Source organism: Thermobia domestica, chromosome 17 (assembly GCF_964235325.1).
Source record: "Thermobia domestica chromosome 17, izTheDome1.hap1.1, whole genome shotgun sequence".
In the NCBI taxonomy this organism is placed as follows: Eukaryota; Metazoa; Arthropoda; class Insecta; order Zygentoma; family Lepismatidae; genus Thermobia; species Thermobia domestica.
Genome location: NC_137470.1, coordinates 140,826,341 through 140,839,865, shown reverse-complemented (window position 1 = coordinate 140,839,865; position 13,525 = coordinate 140,826,341).

Below are 13,525 nucleotides of genomic sequence, written 5' to 3'. Positions count from 1 at the left end.
GTAAATGTATTTTCCATCTTTGAAGACAAGTATAATGTCAACACCACCGATAATTATCAACCACTAAAATGCAACCAAGTAACTTCTTAATATCAATGCTTCTATTGTTCTAATCTTACCGTTAAAGATGGATCATACGTAGAACACTCAGTCACTTAGTTTATCTCGTCATACTGTGTGAATTGTCAAATATTAGGCAATAACTTATGCCTAAAATAAGGAGACACTTCTTCAACACGTATATATATGTATTTGTATCAAAGTCGAAGCTAAAATGGGAAAAATTCCATTTTTCCACATACCGTTAAAACTTAAGTGTCTGATCCATTTAAAAATCTCCTGAATTAGTCGGTAATCCTAAACGCAATATTTACTAATTCTGATGCTAAGGGGGCTACAACTGTACAAACAAGGGAACGCCCACTGCAACATATGGAATATAGTTAAATAAATAATTTCATATTTCATTTAATTCAAGAGGTTGATTTAGCTGTTATAAATAAAAATTAGTTACGAAATTATATAAATAATTCTTTCAAGATAGGGAAAATTGATTAGTCTGCAAAATAATTTGGTAAATTAAATCTAAATAAATTTGAATTGATTGTATTTCTACTTCTGGCATGGCATTAAGTCACATGACGCCATCATAACAGGAAAAATAGAAAAATTATTTTAAATGAAATAAAACTAATAGTAAAAACAATTGTGGGAAAACGAATAACCATGAGGTTAACCACAAAGCCCCCGCTGGGGAAAAAAATAATTTCACATGCAATCTAACATAATTAGTGAAATGATGAAATTATTTTAAATTGTTCTAACATTAACTGCATCTATTTGTCAAACGCTGAATACACGATAAATGTTATCTTAAACACAACTAATCTAAACTAATGTTTATAGCAATAATTTTTTATTCAGAGCAGCATTCCTATGAAGCTAGAATTAACGTACTTTTCCTCAATAATACGATAGATTATCTGTCTAAATCAGGGCTTATAGTCTTTCAGTAATTCATTCCTCTTCTCTTCTGAGCAGTTAAAAAGCTTCAAGTTTGTAAAATTCTGTGTTCCTATTTCATTTCCTTTAAGATCTTTGAGAATGGCTCTATTCCTTAGTATTCTATATACGATAAATGGACCACAATAACAATAACAATATTTATGTGTTTTTTGTTTCAGTGCAGAACATAATTCGTGCGTTTTTATTAGCACGAGATCATTTTCATTTAAGGTTACCTCTCTTTTATTTTTATTTTTCTTACTTCCCTGTAAGTTTGGAACATGTATTTCTGCTTGAAAATGTCTATCTTGCAATGGTGTTTGTTCTAAAACTTTTGGCCATGGATATTTTTTCCTCAGATGCATATCCGTTGAGTAGGAATAAAATAACTCCGACGGGCATTTTCCTGTAGTTTCACAAATAGAATAATTTAACATATCTTGAATCTCTTGTAAAAATTTAGACCAAATTGTGTGATCACTGTGGCATCGAAGTCTTATCAATTGATTCAAATTCTTATGAGCTCTCTCTAGTATTCCATTAGAGAAAGGTGAATAAGGAGATGTCATTATATGTTTCATACCAGTGATTTTACAAAATTCTTTCCAATTCTTAGAAGAAAATTGTCCTCCTTTGTCTGAGATTATCATCATTGGATATGGCACTATGTGAAAATATCTATTTTTTAGTACTGTAATTATTTCTTTAGAATTTGCTTTCCTCAATGGCAAGAAAACTGAAAATCTGGAGTAGACATCTATTATGGATAAAACATAATTATAATTCCCGCTTTTAGGCAATTTACCTACAATATCAATGCAGAGCTTTTCGTGGCTATTGACGGCTGTAATATGACATTCCTCCTTTGAAATAACTATATTAGTATGCTTTATTCTTGAACATTCAATGCAATCATTTATATAACGACGTAAATCTGCCCTGATATTTTTCCATTTAAATAATCTCCTTATAAAATTTAAACATTTATTCAAACCGAAATGAGCTTTGTTGTGAACTGTTTCTATTATTTGTTTAGTCATAGTTTTCGGTACTACCAACAACCAGCTATTGTTACTATCATCTTTAAGGAATAATATTCCTTCATGTAAACATGTCTTATCTAACTGTAATCTACTTAACTTATTACAGTATTCATCCTTTTGTTGCTCTACTTTTAGTTCCTCCCAATTTAGCATATTGTAATCACTGACTGTTATAAAATTAATTAAATGTTCTTCTGTATCTAGTGGCGGTTCTGGAGGATTTCTGCTCAAAATGTCAGCTATTTTATTGTCTTGTGTCGAAATATGGTGATATTCTATATCAAAACGTTGTAATCTTAACAACATTTTTGTAGTTCGTGGATCTAAGTTTTGTACCTTTAGCGAATGAGTTACTGCCATGTTGTCCGTATGAACTATAACTCTTCTGCCTAAAATAAACTGTGAAAATTGTTCACATGCATATAATATTGCAAGCGTTTCCAGTTGGTATATATTTAAGGAATATTCATGCGCTTTTATTCTCCTGCTTGCGTAGGCTATTACTTCTGGTTCCTTCTTCTCTTTACCTTGTGGAAATTGTGCCAAATATGAGGATAAACTCTGAGCACAGGCATCAGCATATAAATGGAATGGTAAATCAAAATTCGGTTGAGCTAACGAGGGCGCTTCACTGGCTAATATTCGTAATTGTTCAAATCTTTCTAATAGTTCAGGTGTAAATCCTACTCTCTGTTGTTTCTTTAGGAGATCAAACAGAGGCGCAGTAAGCTCAGCAAACCCTTTTATATGTCTCCTTCTCCAAGAGATCAAACCTAAGAACTGTCTAATTTGTTTCTTTGTTTTTGGCAATGGAAAATATCTAATCGGTTCATTAAGTTTTGGATTAACTTGTATTTTTTCTGCAGTCACAATATGGCTCAAAAACTTTATCTCTGTCTTAATGAAATCGCATTTTTTAAAGTTTAAAGCAAAATTTGCTGAGTCAAAAATTTGCAATACGGTTTCCAAATGTAGAAAATGTTCTTCTATGGATTTACTGAATATAAGTTTTCTGTAATTTGAAAATAATCCAGGCTTTGCTCTAGATCTCTTAAATAATTTCTAGCGGATTCCTTACTAGAATTTCCTGAAAAATGTGGAAAAGCTCTTAAATCACTAGCTTTAAGTCTAGGAACTGTCTCTGAAATTCCACTGACTCTATCTGTTCTACAACTATTGGGAATCATGGCATGATACGGATTTTGGAAATAAGGATTATTATTACTATGATAATCTTCCATTGGCATTTTGAAACTATCATTCTGACTTACGTTCCTTTCATCTACGAAACGTGGAAATTGCGGTTGAAATTTATCAGATAACCGATTAAAACAAGTATTAAAGGTAGGGAAAATTGTCTGTTTAATTGTCGAAGTTTTAACTGCATTACTTGTAGGAATTTCTTTAATCTCATCTTCATTCTCTGAGTGATTATCTCCCCCCATGAAAACAAATGGATCTTGGCTATACATATCAAAAGTTGTTCGTTTGCGTTTTACCGATCGAGCATGATTCGTCTCGCGTGTATTCAAATTATCTGAATCTTTTGCCTTATTAGCATCTACCTCTTCCAGTCTATCCTCTAGCTTGGACATACGCTCTTCCAAACTAGCAGATTTCACCTCTCCGGATTGAATCGCTCGTTCTATCCTACTTAAGTCGGTCTTATGCTTAGTAACATCCCGAGTTAGATTCGATACCGGTTCTTTCCATTTCTGATCGGCATTAAGTACATCTTTTACAATATCTGTTATCTGATTTACCTTAGTATCTAATACCGTCATGCTATCGCTAGTATCTTTTACAGTGTTCTTTAATTTATCTATTACCGAACTATGAGAAATTAATTCGGCATTCACACTACCAAATTGTACATCAAATTGAGACAATGCTTCCGTGGTATTCTTTTGTACAATTTGAACCCGTTCAATCCAATCAGAATGTACTTTGTCTATTTTCATTTGTACTTCCCCTTTAAAATGGTTGAAATCGTTTTGTAACTTTTCCATTTGATTCTCCAACCTAGCTTGACTTTGTTCGATTTTATTGTTTACATTTTGTTCCAGTTTGTCTACCTGTTCTTTCATTCCTTTTTCTAATTCAGTTTGCGCTATTCCTATTTCCGCCAGTTTATTCATCAACACCTGAAAAGCATCACCATCAATAGTGAAATTACCAGTGTTTTGGCGTACTTTATCACTACCTCCTTCAGAAGTTACAATACTTCCTGTATTAACAGTTGCATTAATTGAAGTAGGATTTCCGTTCACTGTCGCCACTAAACCTAGCAGATTTTCTGAATCCGCAAAAGATTCATTCTCAGTATTGTCGTCGCTAATAGGTGTCGCTTTTTCTCTACAAAACTCACAAAACCAAATTAAATTTCCAGCCCTGTACTTGTCAAACTCTTCATCACTAATAACAATACAAGTACTGTGATAAGCACTTGAACAGCTTTTGCACTCAAGCACCGAATCATCCTTTTTATTATCGGAACAGCACTTTAATGCTATTTCTTCGTTAACTTTAGCTTTCCTAGTACGTCGCATTGTGTTATTCAATACACACACTAAGAAAATATCTAAAACATTAAATGTAGTAGATAAACTTCTGTTTGCTAAATTCAAGTTCTTCACTTTACTAACACTAGCTTTGTTAAGCTTTATTTCATGGAAACACAGCCTATCCCGCTTCCAAGAACCCAACCTAAAACCTGCTACTTCGCAATATTTACCTGCATTTGATCTTGGCTGACTTCTTTCTTTATCTAATAATAACAACAATAGAGCACAGCATCATAAGATATGAGACGATCCTGGCTAAAGGAGAGCCACTTATTGTAATATTTACTTTCTATTATCGAAAAATAATACTAATAATTGATTACAAGAAATAGGTCGCCAGCGGCAACGGAAAAAAAACTACCGCAAAAGGAAATTAATTGTGCAATCTGACTAAATAAAAAAAAAGAAGACAAAATTGATTACAATGTTCAATTACCTATCTAGGCACTCTCACATCTTAGTGGGTACTCTATAGCTATTTAAGAAAGTCAATTTGTTATATATATCTGAATCAATGCTGTTTAAGAAATAATATAATTTTTTTTTCAAATACCATTTTATTATGACAGTCGAAATTCATTAAAATCAGTAAATTCTGCTTTTGCTACTTCATAACAGAAGTTACAGAAATTATTAGTTTATAGATTTCCAAAAGGGAAAAAATAAATGAGATTTTTAAGCATGCACAATTTTCAAGGGATTTAAAATTATTGCCAAATAATGTAGTCGAAACACAGAACAGTTATGTCTTTTGATATAATATTCAAAATTCATATAATTTGAGTATTATTCAATTGTACAGATAATCATGTGAGCAAGAAGGAAAATTTATACTAATTATAGGTACAGATTTACTTTGCAGTGGCCATTAAATTATTAACAACATGTTTCATACATACCTTACGCGAAAATTGTCTTACGTTAGGTTGTCATAATTCTTTTCTTTTATAAATTATTCATTTTTCATACATAAAAAATTAACTACATTTTTATTTCACGAAGAAATTCTTTAATTATTCTTATTGTTTTTATAAACACAATTATATCAATAAAATAATCGTAGGCCACATATCTTGCAAAGTTCATATTTTTACCGGTAATCAGAAATAGAAAGAAATGTTATTATCGAAGAATTATTCTGCTATTTAGATTTGATAAGGAAAAAAAACACTAAGCAAAAGAAAACTGCAATTCGAAATCGTAAGAAATGATTGAATGTATGTATTTGCTGAATCATTAACATTTCAGATAATTTGGATACGATACTAATTTGAAATAAAACGACATGCAAAAATCAACTAGTAAATACTCATGCTTTTAAGATATATTTTACAGATTATTTTGAAATAGCCAAGATCTCTCTGTTTCACATTGCTTATAAGGTTAGTTTAACTAATCGAAAACATACTGTAAAATTCGTACTACAGAATTAATCGGATATACTATTACGAAATATGCAGGTAATCGGTATTAGGTTTGAAAGCGGGAGGCTGTAAATTTCTTTACCCGAGCATTGTGTTTATTACGTAAATATCAGGAAAAAATACTGTAAATGTATTTTCCATCTTTGAAGACAAGTATAATGTCAACACCACCGATAATTATCAACCACTAAAATGCAACCAAGTAACTTCTTAATATCAATGCTTCTATTGTTCTAATCTTACCGTTAAAGATGGATCATACGTAGAACACTCAGTCACTTAGTTTATCTCGTCATACTGTGTGAATTGTCAAATATTAGGCAATAACTTATGCCTAAAATAAGGAGACACTTCTTCAACACGTATATATATGTATTTGTATCAAAGTCGAAGCTAAAATGGGAAAAATTCCATTTTTCCACATACCGTTAAAACTTAAGTGTCTGATCCATTTAAAAATCTCCTGAATTAGTCGGTAATCCTAAACGCAATATTTACTAATTCTGATGCTAAGGGGGCTACAACTGTACAAACAAGGGAACGCCCACTGCAACATATGGAATATAGTTAAATAAATAATTTCATATTTCATTTAATTCAAGAGGTTGATTTAGCTGTTATAAATAAAAATTAGTTACGAAATTATATAAATAATTCTTTCAAGACAGGGAAAATTGATTAGTCTGCAAAATAATTTGGTAAATTAAATCTAAATAAATTTGAATTGATTGTATTTCTACTTCTGGCATGGCATTAAGTCACATGACGCCATCATAACAGGAAAAATAGAAAAATTATTTTAAATGAAATAAAACTAATAGTAAAAACAATTGTGGGAAAACGAATAACCATGAGGTTAACCACAACAATTACTATGAAGTTGCTGCCCTCGGCTTCTGTTTTATTTGTATATTACATCGAAGAGCAAATCCGATAACAGCAATTCAATTATTGGAACACCAGTTACGTGTCGTTTGTCGTGGAAGACAGATGTGGTTGTGTCAGTGTGGATGATAGGAGTGATTGTAAGATTACTGTAAAGAAAAAAATATAAAAGTGGTGCTAAAAAGTGAGAACACAAACGAAGATGTGATTTACAAAAAGCTGCATCTGACCCAAAACAAGGTAGGCTATTTGAATCTGTGTAGCCCCAAGAAACAAATGAACGTGATATGACTCATTCGAGTACTGCAGGACAGTTGCCAGGTATTTTTTTTTTTTTTTTTTTTGTTTTTCTGTCTAAGGTGTTTATAAATTATAATGTGTACACCACGTCTTTGGATAATTTCAGTCATTTGTAGCTTATCTTTTATGGCTACTTTTACTTGAAATTACACAACTTTAACAGGCAAACACGAAATTAACTGAATTGTTTGCTGCCGCGTAGTGCTTTCAAACGGATCAGATCAGGCTTTCATGGGTCAGGGGTTGAGTCAAGCCTGTTTGAGACACGGGTCGGGTCGGGTCACCTACGCTAGGGTCAGGGTTGCTCTAGCCACGGGTCGGCTTGGGTCAACTTTCTTATGCGCCGTTTCGGTTAAATCCTTCTCGGGTCGAGAGGGTCGGGTCGACGTTCCATAAGTAACCTATTTCGTTTATTAAATAAAACATAAAATATGTGAAATCTCAAAGGTGTACCGATTTTTTTCTATATAGTTATCGTCCAATGAAATATGGCAAGTCTCGAGGGCATCGTGTAGGAATCTCTTTTATATCTTCCAACATATAAAAGTCCATTATTCGGGTCAGGTTTTCTAAAACATGACACTCATTTGTTTAAATAAATGGTTTAAATTCATTACATAAAAAAAACAATAGCACTATATAAATAACTGAAAGCACCAATTCTGGTATTGTGTGTGTTTACAATAAAAATGATCATGCCTATTACACACTGAATGAGTTACTATTAAAATGTTCCTACTTCAGATTTTTTGAAATTAATGTTTTGCTTTTGTATGAATATATGGGATACTATTTATGAGTTGGAAGATGGACTTTTATATGTAATACATATGAAGAATGCCAAGTATATATATATTTTTTTTTACATTTTTATACAGTGGGCCCTCATTTCAGTTAAGCAGGGTGGGCCCTATGGTTGCCAGTCCGCCCCTGAATACCATACCCTAACTCAGTCCAATGTAATATAACGTAAATAATTTACAATATCAGTAATATTGAATGATGATTATCAGTAATCATGAGTGAAGATTATCATTTCCGACAATATTTTTACTGAGTTCCAAAAGGAGGCAATTCTGTGTAAGTTCACACACAACTTTGGCATAGGTGCAACGATTTTAATTATTTTTAATGAGTCTAATTTCCCAGGAGTCTTATAAATTTATTTAGCATCTGATGGTAATCTTTCGAGGTAGACTATAAATCGATTTAATGGTTACTATGTTAGTTATGGAATAGTAACATGCTTATAGGCGACCAAACATTCTTTGGTGTGATGTTGGTTGCATAACATTCAGTGATTGTATTGCAAATTTTACGAATATCATCTTCAACGCTAGTTTAAGCCTCACTTGCTTTGCCAAAATTAATCTTCATTGTACAGGGTGGCCCAAAAGTAGGTATACACACCTTCATTGATCAAGTATAACATTCTAGCTTACAGGTTTATTTACTTCGCCTGTTCCGAGCTTAACATATAAGTAAAAAGACACTAAGAACTAATGATAAAGAAACTAAGTCTACCTGATAGATAACGGTAAGAAATTATATAAAAAGCAATGAGTTGATTAGTAAGGGTCTGTTTACCTACTTTTGGGCCACCCTGTATGCAGTATAGAAGAGTGCAGCAGAAGTTTGATGCCATAGGTCAATTCCGTTATAAGCAAAAATACGAAAATCGAAAATAGTGAAAAGTAGATAGTTGTTTTTTCTACCATTTTAGAATGAAAACTGCATATTTACAACAACTCTTGTATCTCCATTTTTTTCGTATAATGGAGTTGGCCTATAGCCCAAACTTTTGATACACTCTATATATATAATATTGCTTAAAATAAATTTGAGTTATACACGCATTAGATCTCGATAACTCGAACCTTGATAACTCGAATTTTCTCACATTCCCTTGAACTCTTCATAAAACTAAATATTAAAATAACGTCTATAAATAGTATGTTTAAAAATTACAACCTGGGTAAGTCAAATTTTGAGGGTTTCAGAATCATTTAAAAACCTTGGTAACTCGAATTCTTGTATCTGCAAACCTCTACGAGTCCACGTTTGCCTCCATAACTATAATTTCTCTTGATATGACCTCGGTAACTCGAATCTATAGCTCTATTTTTTTACGTAATTATAACTGTTGCTAAACCTGTCGTTATTCTAATGTGTACTGTAATTGTGTTTTACTCATGTCTAGTATTTTATTTTTACTAGTCATCTTATTTAATTTAAGGAACTTTTACAACTTCGAGTTATAGATGTTGAATAAAGAAAACTTCGAGTTATAGATGTTGAATAAAGTAAACTTCGAGATATAGATGTTGAATAAAGAAAAGTTCGAGATATAGATGTTGAATAAAGAAAACTTCGAGATAAAGATGTTGAATAAAGAAAACTTCGAGATATAGATGTTGAATAAAGAAAACTTCGAGATATAGATGTTGAATTAAGGAAACTTCGAAATATAGATGTTGAATAAAGAAAACTTCGAGATATAGATGTTGAATAAAGAAAACTTCGAGTTATAGATGTCAAATAAAGAAAACTTCGAGATATAGATGTCGAAAAAAGAAAACTTCGAGATATAGATGTTGAATAAAGAAAACTTCGAGATATAGATGTTGAATAAAGAAAACTTCGAGATATAGATGTTGAATAAAGAAAACTTCGAGATATAGATGTTGAATAAAGAAAACTTCGAGTTATAGAGGCTATATGATCACTTTTCATGAGGAACGTGGAACCTTAGTATCTCAAATTTTTGTTGTGGCCACCTTGATAAACCGAATCTTGATTACTCGGTAATTCGATAACTCGAATTTTTATCTATTCTCTTCAGCTTCGAGTTATCAATGTCACTCTGTATGAACATTATATTACACAGAATTTAATTTTCACAAAGTATAGAACATGTGACATGACTTTAAGTAGACATGAAGAGAAAAGACTGAAAACAAAACATTTAAGTTTCAGTGCATTTCAAAGGAAAGAGAAAGATATTCTGTCATTTCAACATTTTACCTGCTGCCATAGCGACAACAACTAGAAAAATCTTTGAATTATGTTTCTGTCTAACTCTGATAGGTGCCACAACGTAAGGAAGAATCAGTTAGTTAGATTTGAGTTCATCGTGCCGTTCAGCAGCGAGACTACGGACCTACAGCTTAATTTGCGATCAGAACTACATGAGCTCCCGCTGGAAATTGAATCCGGGTTTCTCACTTCAAAGTGATAACAATTTAATACCACTTTCAGTTTTATCATTAATTTTATATTAATTTGATCCAGCTTAAACGCTTGCAGGGACATGGGTTTAGAAGTGACTGTTGAGAAAACTAAATACATGGAAGATCGTCGGCATCGTAATACTGTAAATTATGAATGCGTTAAAATATCGAATTATACTTTCGACATAGTGAATATTTTCAAATATTCAGGATCAATATTAACAGACCAAAATCATGTTCACGAAGAAATTAAATGTCGACTAAAATCAGGGAATTCGTGCTATTTAGTTCAAACTCTGTCGTTGTCGCGAATTCTGGCGAAGAACTTGACACTTAATATATAAAACGATAATCATATCTGTTGTGCTATACGATTGCGAAGCATGGTCACTTACTCTGAGGGAAGAACGTAGACTGAAAGTATTGAGAACAAGATCCTGAGACGAATAATCGTTACCAAGACAAACGGGAGTGGGGAATGGCGGGAACTTCATAGCAAGGAACGTTATATTTCATATTTTACCAAGCATCACCAGGGCCTTGAAATCTAGGTCAGAATGGAAGAAAGTAGGAACGCTTTCAAAGTTTTAACTGGAAATCCAATCGGAAAACGACTATTAGGAAGACCTAGGCACAGATGGGAGGACACTATTAAGATGGATGTATCAGAAATATGAATACAAAGTAGCAATTGGATCCAGTTGGGTAAGGACAGAAATAAATGGAGAGCTATTGTGTATTGAACTTCCGTGTTCCATAGGTCGTAGAGTTAGTTAGTTAGTTGGATCCAAACGGGACATTTTGTCTTCTAATCGTCTTGTTTAATTTTCTGCTTAATGTTACACGACAGGAAGAAGAAAAATACACTTCAAGGACAGTTAAAAATATCCATGCTCTTCAGAGGTCTCGAACCCTCGATAGGGTTTTACCTGACGATAATGAGGCTATTATCTTAGACCAGTCAACTGCATCACCGGTTCCAGTATACTAGCGGAGATAAACTGTTTCTCGGAAGTCTGAAATTGAAGTTCCAATCACTGCCTTGCTGATTGGGTTTATAAAACGTGGATTACAATGTATATCATTTAAAAACGTCTTGTCAAGTATGACCTTCAGGAGATTCAAAACTAACGGGGTTAGCGAGCAGTAATGTTTCGTTATTCTCGCTTATGCTACGAAATATAGCTACAGCAAATAGAAGTTAGGACAAATTGTCCCCTTACGGATTTCTGGCCTGTAAGGTTGAATGAAACATGATTTTCGTATTACAACTCTTTTTTCCTTGAAACTAAAGCGTATTACTTGTGTGTGTGTGTGTGAAAGAGACAAAATATGATGGTTACCTCTGAGAGATATATCACAGGTGAAACATACAAATTACACCTATTTGTCTTTGTCAGGGGTACAGTCAAGCCTAATAGTAGAGAAGAGCACAGACTCACGTGTCGCCGCAACGAAAAATGGTTATAACTTTTGCTTGGTATTTTTTTTTTTAACTTATCGAAAACTGTTATGTATTATTGAAGCGAGTGTGGCGAATTTCTAATATTTGACTCAATCAGTATATCATTGTCTTTGCCTCTGTCTCTTACATAACTCTTATCAAACTTATCCGGTTTCCCAGCGTGGCGTAGTTTCCCAGCGTTCCCGGGTTCGATTCCCGGTGAGGACAGTCTGTCGAAAATATATAACAGTTTTATAGGCCAGCTATACTGAGTGAGTTTTTTCCTGGATTCTCCTCATTCACAGTAGGTAATGTCGGGATGGTATCTAATATGCAAGTCGCAGGCAGCTTCTTTTCTCCCTTTACCCTGGATAGCGTGTTTGCCGAGGAATATTATTCCTCATGCGAGATAGGCTTTAAGGCCATAAATGCTGGTAATGCCCAAAAATGTGCTTAATAAATAAAACGTACCAGAATGCATTAAAACCTGGTATACGGTATGCTAGCTTTACGAAATAACCTGTTTACAGTCACAAAAATCATGAACTAGCATCAATTACCCGCTGGATTAAATTAAGAAAAATATAGTAATATATTCAGTTAGTCAGTCACTTTTTTACTGTCCCTAAAGCACTCTTTGATATCGGTAATTTTCGATTATTTCTAAATTTCTTACCCCTCCTACTTCACGATATTGCGTGGCTGAATTTGGATGTAAACATCATCGGAAGTGTCACTGTTCAACTCAGCGTCCCTAAAAAACTATGGATTCGAAACTAATATTGTTCGTTTTCGATCATTTTATATGTCTACCCTTCCCCTCCCCCAAACTGCGGGCCTGAATTTGGATTTAAATAGCACTCGAAAATATCACTATTCATCTGAGCGACCCCGAAAACTATAAATTCGACACTAATATCGGACATTTTCGATCATTTGTTTAATGTCTCTTCTCTTTCCCCTCCTCCTCCCCGATGCACCGTCAAAGTAATATACATGACGAAAAACATCTCAGGTCCGATACTCATCTATGTTGAAAATTTTACAGTTACTTTCATTTTTATTTTAATATACATATATTTCCCCCTTCCCCTCCCTAAGCTGCGCCGTCAAATTAAAATTATAAAAATGGTCCCAGGCCCGAACCGCATCTATATTGAAAATTTGATCTAGATCGGTCGGGTGGTTCAAGAGTTATAAGGTTTAATATATTTTTATATATAAATCTTTCCCTTATCTCCGTCAACCCTAGGTTTTTCGTCAAAGTGAAAATATAAAAACAAACTTTACAGTCCCGAACCTCATCTATGTAGAAAATTTGATCGAGATCGGTCGGGTGGTTCAAGAGTTACTATCTTTTATTTATTTGTTTATCTCTTCTCTCCCCTCCTTCTCTCGTAAGATCTACCGTCAAAGTGATATGTTAAAAACCACCCCAGGTCCGAACCTCATCCATGCTGAAAATTTGATTAAGATCGGTCGCGTGTTTAAGCGTGATGAAGTCACAAAGATAGTCACTTTTATTTTTTTTAAATTTTCTTTACATATATATATCTCACCTCTCCCCCTCCCCTACGTTGCACTGTAAAAGTGAAATGTCAAAAACATTTCAGGCCCAAACCCTATCTAT